This window comes from Pinus tabuliformis, chromosome 2_2, assembly GCF_031772625.1.
Source record: "Pinus tabuliformis cultivar Carrire ecotype Pingquan chromosome 2_2, CPIR1, whole genome shotgun sequence".
In the NCBI taxonomy this organism is placed as follows: Eukaryota; Viridiplantae; Streptophyta; class Pinopsida; order Pinales; family Pinaceae; genus Pinus; species Pinus tabuliformis.
Window position 1 is genome coordinate 1065675203 of NC_142300.1, and position 9660 is coordinate 1065684862.

Genomic DNA, 9660 nt, shown 5'->3' on the forward strand with positions numbered 1-9660 from the left:
TTTTCTTAAAAAAGTGTTACAACCACACGTATATAATGATATTAATGTGTTCCTACAAAGTTTACCATGGGTGATTCATACTATCTAAAAATAAATAATTAAGAATACTATTTAAATATAGTTATAAAATGTGAATAGTAATTGAAATATAAAGATATATAGAATACTAATAGTATTTGAAATATAGAAATATATCATCCTAAGGGTTTAATAATTATTGTAGTTAATAAAAGTACAATTCACTTAAATAATAATAAAGAAAGAGAATATTTTGGTATATAGAAATTATTTTATATATATTATTATTATTATATACAAAGTTGCATATTTAATAAATTAACTATTTTAACTACAGAGTATTAACTAATTAATAATATTCTAATCAAACATTACATAAAGATGATAATAACCAATACATTTTTAGATGAGGAATATCAAGTTTTAAAAAAGGATGAGTAATTTCATATTTTAAGTGGAAGACAATAAAAATTAATATTTTCAAGAGCTTTTTTAGGGAGTACTTGAGTTTTCATCAATTTCTTTATTCATTTTAAATTTTGTATATTGACCTCAATCACAACCATCTATATTGAGTTGTACTTCCACTTGATTCTTTGAAAATACACTTGCTTTAAACTACTAAATCAATTTCATGTTTGTAATTACTGAACTAATAACCATTCTATTCACATACTCCATCTACCTTAATACATTACTCACCATTGTACTAAATCAATTTCATATTTATAATAAATAAACTACTACCATCCTATTTACATACTGCATCTACTAAGATACATTGCCCACCATTATACTCCCCAATTTTATAAACAAGCAATCTACAAATTAAATCTACCTAAACATGAACTCACATAAACCCAATATAGTTTTGAATAATAGACCAGCAGTATACAAATTATTACAACATGAACTCACATAAACCCAATATAGTCTTGAATAATAGACGAGCAATCTACAAATTAAATTTACGTGAGCTCATATTACAACATGAACTCACATACACCATATGGTTTTGAATATTCATCAACATTTATTTATTTTACTCATTTAATTACCACTAATACATCAATTAATTCATCCATATTTCTTTCTGTATATGTAATCATTGCGACAAAAAGGAACCATACATTTATGAAATAAGTTATAGGTAACTGAGGAAAAAGAAAGGACGAGCTCAATGAATCTCACTGCGAGAGCTTTCATCGCTCTCATTCTTACCAAGTTACTTATCGATCTCGGTTCACAGGCATCGGTGAGATGAGAATAGACGCAGGGAATCAGACTCGTGTTTCAGTATTGGAGACATCCAAAGATCAAAAATGACGGTGATCTATTTTAAACTTTTAAATCCAATGAGACCACTACACGTTGCAAAACACATTGGCTGCACCTTGACTGTGCATGGTTGCCCACATGATATAATGTTATATTTCCAGCTTCTTATTAGCTATCTTCCCCAGGCACTTTCCTCAACAAATAAGAATCCACAACAAATTGACAATAAGATATTAAGATATTTTCATCGGACTTAACATAGCTCAGACAGTTAAACAAATATTTATCATGTCCACACAATGTTTATCATGTCCACACAATGTTCATGCAAATTTCGACCAGGGTCTCCATCGAGATTATTTGCACCATTTCCTAGCACTTGATAATGAAGAACTCGTGAGTTTGGAAGATAATGCCGGATTTGACCAGCGTCATCGTTTACAGATGGCCGTTGACAACACACTTACAAACAGACTGTAACGAACACACAAAAATATATCCACATGCTTATATTACTCTAAATTTTACATATCTAGGAGGTTACATTTCTCACATACTTTTGGGCTCTCTATAAGAAAGTTACACCAAAATAAAATTTGCAATAAAGCTATATAATTTAATATACAATATTTCATATATACACAATAAGTAAGGCTTTGAGATCAATTAACTATCTCAATTTGATACCTTAGATAGTTGAAATATATCTCAACCACACCTAAAATTGAAAAAATTAAATTAATTTTTCAACCACATTTAAAACTAGAAACTAATTAACAACCTCCTACCCAAACATTTCATTTCACATAGAAATTACACTAACACATCACTTAATATCTACCAGACAAAGCTAATAGAAGTTAATATCTCCCATACAAAACTCCCTCTCCGATCCTATACTCGGTACACATCACTTAAACCAACTAAACTGTGAGGCAACATCATCCAAAGTTCAATCCTGGCTATTACAACCGAGTACACATCATTTACACTTGATATTTTTTTGGATGGTAAAAGATAGGGGAGGGGAGGGTCTACTTCTTATATGTCGATATAATTGTGAAGATCGTTTGCAGCACTGTGAGCAAAAGTATGACAATTGCGGCCGTCAAAGCTAAAGCTTTCCAGGGCGATGAAAAATGATCCTGCACAAGCTTTCCAATCTGGACCTTCATTTCATTATTGTAGTAAGCATTCACCTTTTCTGTCAGGTTGTCGAAGACGTCTTTCCTACTCACGGTGACTTTCTCAAGTAGACCGTTGAAAAGGTCTGCAACCTCCTTGTCACTCCCCAGCCAGTTTTTAAGGACGCCCATTCTTCTCATCAAGGCCACGTCTTGTTCCCTGTCGATCAAGGAGTTCATGAGAGCCGCGTAAGAACTCACGTAATTTATTTCAGATGGCTTGCACATCTCATAAGCGATCAAGTTACGGAATACTCTCTCTGTGCGATCCATGATAGAGATTGGAGGAAGAAAAATTGTGGCGTGTTGGAATTTTCTGATAAATCCCATAACAAACAGACAAAAATCGCACTCTGTTTTTACACAGAAAAACAGAAAAATTCGCTTGCTGGAAACGGTGTTTCAGCAACACAGTTTTTTTTTCAGTTGCTGAAACAGGTGTTTCAGCAACGGTGTTTCAGCAACAGGAAATTTTGTCAGTTGCTGAAACAGGTGTTTCAGCAACGGTGTTTCAGCAATGATGACAGTATAACAGCAACAGGAAAAATTTAACTTGTATTTATCAAAATAAACTAACTGTTACAGATTTGTCTTCCTCATACATAGGGAATTTCAAAACTTCTATTGCTGAACATCTACTTCAGAAATTCACTAAGAAACGATTCTGTTCCACACAGATGAACATAAAAAAAAACAAATTATATTCAAATTTCTGCACTGCTGTGCATTTCACTCTTCTGAAATTATTCTTCTTCCTCTTCTTCACGCTGCTGCATGCTTTCCTCTGCTCTGTGTGATTCTTCAGCTGCTGCTGCTGCTTCTTCTAACGCTGCTGCTCTCTCTTACTTTTCAGTCCCTGCACTGCTGTGCAAAAGGGCTTCTTTCATGTGAGCTCATGCTGCTGCACATTCTTTCTTCAAAACACAGAAATTACATTCCAGCGCTGCTGCGCTATATTGCTAAACTCTTAACACTGCTGTGTGCTGCGTTTCCATATTCACTAACAGAAAACTATACTCACGCTGCTGCGTGCTCTCCTCTGCTCTCTATCTTTCTCTCTCTGTCTTCTACACTGCTGTGTCTACACATATATATATAGTGCAGGAAGCGGTCATAATTTATCCATCAACCGCCTCAACTTGCTGACAGAGACTCTGCTGCAATCTGCCGCTCATAATGAACAGATCTGATCTTTTTCCTCTTTTGGGAACACAAACAAGCAAACGGTGAAAGGACACTTATGGCGGTGGCGTGAATAAGCCGACTCCTCCGTAAGTCCTCTATTGCGGCTCGCTGCTGCTGCTTCTTCTAACATTAAAACAGAACTGCTGTGCAGTATTTACATGCTGAAAGATATCTGATTAAAACAACAAAATATTACAAAATATCTTTTAATGTTTATCTCAGAATTTATGGCAGCAAGGCGGTGATGCCTTTATCAAAATCAAGTCGGCTGTCTGCAGGGGAAATCAGCTGAAACTTTAATGCATATTTATGTGCAGAAATATCAAAGGCGACTTTGCTGCACCGAACAGGCTGAAATATTTACTGCAAATCCAGCTGTTCATTGTTGCAGTTGGAATTAAATTCCAACACTCCCCCTTAATTTCAACTGCTGGGCATTCAATTGTACCCAAACACTTCCTCTCATAGAGGAATTCACCAACTGCTTCTGATGCAGTTCCACAACCAATTAAAATTGTCTTCCTCTTAATAGAGGGGTTTACCTGAGACTATGCTGAAAAACATCTTCCTCTCAACAGAGGGATTTACCAAGGAACGCTTCAGTTCCACAACCAATTTCTGTTATCTCAGAAAATTACAGTTTCAGCCACACAGGTTGTTGCTGAAACACATAGACAGTTCTGAAATATACGGACAGTTGTTGTTACAGCAGTTTCAGCAATGGGCAGACAGTTGCTGAAATACACAGACAATTGCTGTAACACGCGTTTCAGCATCAGGCAGAGAGTTGCTGAAACACGCCTGTAGAATGTATTGCTGCTCCAAAACACAACGACTCAAGGAACTGCTGTTTATTACATCTTCCTCTTTAATAGAGGGATTTCAACATGCCTGCTTCAGAGGCACTTCAATCTGTCCAAATTGACACTACTGTGTCTACCTGATATTTTACACTGCTGTTGTGTAAAAATATCTTCATTCGCATTGCTCTTTTTACAATAGTGCTTAAGCTGCAATATGCTCTACATTGCTATTACAGACTCTGTCTTCTCCTGAAAAACATTACACTGCTATGTGTAAAATTTTCAATACATTTATGCTCCTGCATATTCCATTAAAAAAAACTTTGTCTCAGCACTGCTGTCTCAGCATTGTTGTCTCAGCAACTCTGTCTCAGCACTGTGTTTCAGCACTGTTTTTCAGTACTGTTGTTTCAGCACTCTATTTCAGCACTCTATTTCAGCACTCTGTCTATCACTGCACTGTTGTGCATAAAATAACTTCTCAAATTGCTCTTGCGCTGCTGCTCTTTACATTTCAGCGCTGCCATCTTTTCTTGTTTATGCATTTCTGTGCATATTGCATAAACACAAAGCAAAAAACATTGCTGATTTCATCACTGCTGCATATTACCTTTTAGAGGGATTAACAAAAGTTTCATTTGCAACTGCTGCGCTGCAATACATCCTCCATCAACAAATGACTGTTAATACAGTTCAACAAACAAAAATTTACAAGCTCCCCTTTAGTGTATGCTTTATCTTCTTTCAGCAGAATCTTCTCAAAAGAAACTTAGATCAGCTAGAGAGCTCAAGGGACTTTCGGACTGTGTTTTCTTCCTCCTCCATACTTGTGTAACTTTCTTCTTTTGCATGGGTTTAGCTTGTGTAAAGGCCCATGTCAAGTTACAGTCACGTGCCATATGCCCAATGTTATGACACTTGAAACATTCAACATTGTTCATGAATAAAAATTCATGATTTCTTCTTGCAAAATTATTTCTTGGAGATTGTCGGGGACCACAACATCTATCTCCATGAAATGCTCTACAGTCTTTTGCCATATGACCAAAGTTTGAACAAGCATAACAATAACCAAGAAATGAACTTTGGTACCTGGGAGATGGAGGTTTCGTTGATGTACTTCTGAAGCCTTGCTGCCTTGAGATCCTTTGTTGATGACCATTGCATCTTGCCTCTTTGACATCAGCTACATTTCTTCTTGTAGCTGGTTTTATGCTTGGAGCAGGATTTCTTCTATTGCAGCCTTCATTTTTCTCCTTGCCTTTGCTGGAACTAGGAGCATCATACCTTCTTTCTGGCTTCTTCACATCTCCTTTGCTTAAAGCATCCTCATCCTTCTTTGAGGGTTCACCTACATACCCAAGTCCTGATTTATCATATGGAGATCTGTGATAGCTGAGCATATCATCCCAGGCTTGAGAGCTCTTCATGATCTTGTTCATCCCTTCAACCTTCTTCCTGAGGAGGACAATCTCTTCTTCTAACTTTTCACATTCATTATTTTTCTTTGCTAGTTGTCCCTCAGTTTCTTCCTTGCTACGAGTAGCTTCAGCTGCTACTATTTTAAGGGAGATAATATCAGACTTCATTTTGGAGATTTCTGCTTGACTGCTCTCCATTTTCTTTTCAGCTCCTTTTGCCTGCTTCTTGGCTTCTTGTAGTTCGGACTTAAGGGAGGAGACCTCTGCCTTGTACTGTCCAATCTCTTCTACAAGTTTGTTCACTCTTATGTGCCTTTGTTCAAGTTGACTTGACAAGGCGTCTTCCTGCTTTTTTGCTCTGTTCAACTGATTTGTCATAGACATGACTTCTTCATGATGCTTCCTCTTGCTTTCATCAAGTTCCTTCTTAATCTTGGCAAGCTCTTCATCCCTTTCTTTTACTTGAAGCTTGATGAGGTCAAGCTTTTCATTTTCAGCTCCTATGATGGGTTCTTCTTGACTCATTGTCATGGTCAGTGCTCCCTTTGCATGAAGGTCATGCAGTCTCTCCCATATATCTTTTGCTGATGTATATTTTCCAAGATTCTTCTTCACTGAATCGGGGAGACCATCCAAGATAGTCTTTGCTGCTTGTGCATCATACTCCATGGATTCTTTATCCATATTGCTGTCATCAATCACTGACTCCCAGACTTCAATCCCTTCAAACATTAGGAAAGCCCTCATCTTTACTTCCCATACATCAAAGTTTCCATCAAACTTTGGAACTTCAAATAGACTGTATTCTAATGGATTGCCTTCTAGTTTAGTAGAAAGGGGGGACACATTTTTAACAGGTCTGGAGGCTTTCTTCTTTGACCTTGCCATTCTTATTCTAGGCTTTAAAATCTTTGACTGTGTTTTTAAAATCACTGACTGTTTCTTCAATAACAACACAAAAAATATTCTTGAAAAATACCTTAGATTCTTTCTTGGCTGAGTCTTCACGCTGCTGGAGAAGTTGCTGCTGCAAGAAATCTTTCCTTCAGCTTCTTTGACACTTCAAAGAGCCTGGACTAGCTCTGATACCATGTTGGAATTTTCTGATAAATCCCATAACAAACAGACAAAAATCGCACTCTGTTTTTACACAGAAAAACAGAAAAATTCGCTTGCTGGAAACGGTGTTTCAGCAACACAGTTTTTTTTTCAGTTGCTGAAACAGGTGTTTCAGCAACGGTGTTTCAGCAACAGGAAATTTTGTCAGTTGCTGAAACAGGTGTTTCAGCAACGGTGTTTCAGCAACGATGACAGTATAACAGCAACAGGAAAAATTTAACTTGTATTTATCAAAATAAACTAACTGTTACAGATTTGTCTTCCTCATACAGAGGGAATTTCAAAACTTCTATTGCTGAACATCTACTTCAGAAATTCACTAAGGAACGATTCTGTTCCACACAGATGAACATAAAAAAAAACAAATTATATTCAAATTTCTGCACTGCTGTGCATTTCACTCTTCTGAAATTATTCTTCTTCCTCTTCTTCGCGCTGCTGCATGCTTTCCTCTGCTCTGTGTGATTCTTCAGCTGCTGCTGTTGCTTCTTCTAACGCTGCTGCTCTCTCTTACTTTTCAGTCCCTGCACTGCTGTGCAAAAGGGCTTCTTTCATGTGAGCTCATGCTGCTGCACATTCTTTCTTCAAAACACAGAAATTACATTCCAGCGCTGCTGCGCTATATTGCTAAACTCTTAACACTGCTGTGTGCTGCGTTTCCATATTCACTAACAGAAAACTATACTCACGCTGCTGCGTGCTCTCCTCTGCTCTCTATCTTTCTCTCTCTGTCTTCTACACTGCTGTGTCTACACATATATATATAGTGCAGGAAGCGGTCATAATTTATCCATCTACCGCCTCAACTTGCTGACAGAGACTCTGCTGCAATCTGCCGCTCATAATGAACAGATCTGATCTTTTTCCTCTTTTGGGAACACAAACAAGCAAACGGTGAAAGGACACTTATGGCGGTGGCGTGAATAAGCCGACTCCTCCGTAAGTCCTCTATTGCGGCTCGCTGCTGCTGCTTCTTCTAACATTAAAACAGAACTGCTGTGCGGTATTTACATGCTGAAAGATATCTGATTAAAACAACAAAATATTACAAAATATCTTTTAATGTTTATCTCAGAATTTATGGCAGCAAGGCGGTGATGCCTTTATCAAAATCAAGTCGGCTGTCTGCAGGGGAAATCAGCTGAAACTTTAATGCATATTTATGTGCAGAAATATCAAAGGCGACTTTGCTGCACCGAACAGGCTGAAATATTTACTGCAAATCCAGCTGCTCATTGTTGCAGTTGGAATTAAATTCCAACATGGCGCTGTTCTCGTCAAACTTAATCCGCTTGATGCAGCCTCCCTGGAGTGCTGAAAATTTGATCCCAGCATTTCTTAATTCTACTGCGTGAGGGATTCTTTCTGTGTCATTCCGTTCTTCGCTTTTTCCTTGGAGCATTCTAATGCACAGGCTACTGCAGCTGTCAATGGGGATGCTACACTTACCTTCATCTACACGTTCACCCTCACTGAAAGGTGGAGATGCAATTGCGGCGTGCAAGAAATCCAAAAGATGATGAGGATTACAGGACCATTGCTTGATATCAATTTTTTTATTGTGGAAAGGGTTGAACCAATCCAATATAACTTTCATCAACAAATCCAAAAGCATCTTGCCATCAACGGCCGAGTTGAGCTCCAATTGTAGTAGCTTTAGGAGAACGATGAAAGGTATTTGATTTTCCAGCATCAAAATATCCTTCACTACATCTTTTGCAGCATAGTCAAGCTTATTTTCCCCAAAAATAGGGTCATAGCACTCTGCTCTGGAGACTTTGTCCCCAAGCTTATTTTCCCCAAAAATAGGGTCATAAGACTTTGCTCTGGAGACTTTGTCCCCAGTTAGAGTTCTCAGTACTTCTAGAAGGAAGCAACCGTCCAAACATAGCATCCGAGCCAGGGTCTCTCCATCGCAATCAATGTTTTCTTCGTAGATGTCCCTGATTTCCTTCTCCAGCTTCAGGATCTCCTCCATTGCCCGATTGGCGAAATCCATATCATTTGGATCAACTCGCAGGTTCTTGTTATAAGCATTGAATCTCTTCATCATTCTACGGAGGGCTCTTCCTTTGTCATGGCCCATTGAACTAACCTCTGCACTTCCGTGATGATATGGACCCAACGAAACTCTTCGAGGGACATATGCTTCCTTTTTTGTGTCTTTCAGGAACTTGGGAACCCTGAATATTGACACATCGGACGGCCGTCTGTTACGAAGACCGGGACAATGGGGATCCTCTTGAATATAATGAGTCCATTCCGTTTCGGTGATCCATTGACTTCGCGGTTCTCTACCGTTGAGTAATTGTATCAGTTGCTTCTACTTTTCTTCATCACTGTTGGAATTAGATTCGGTCGGCCCTGCAGCGCACGGTGGAATCCTGCATCCTCGCAGTTCATTACCGTTACGCAACTCTGTCGGTTGCCCCAGCTGAGACATCGGTCCATCCTCGTTCTCGGAATGAATCTCGGCATCTGGATTTCCATGGTGGAGTGACGTCTGTTTATGATCACGGTCGAAGCGATTCTTGGCTTCCAAGTATTCAACTGCTTGCCTTGCATGGCCAGACATTTTATCACAACAATTGGGGTGCAGAGATTACTTTGTCTCTCTCTTCTTATTTCCTCAACGTCTGTCTTGCATTACAC

At 38.3% G+C, this 9660-nt stretch overlaps 1 pseudogene; it reads right to left on the bottom strand.

The window, feature by feature from the left end:
• Positions 1–2330: 2330 nt before the first annotated feature.
• On the bottom strand, positions 2331–2753 carry LOC149197067 (putative UPF0481 protein At3g02645 pseudogene; annotated as a pseudogene).
• Positions 2754–9660: the final 6907 nt, after the last annotated feature.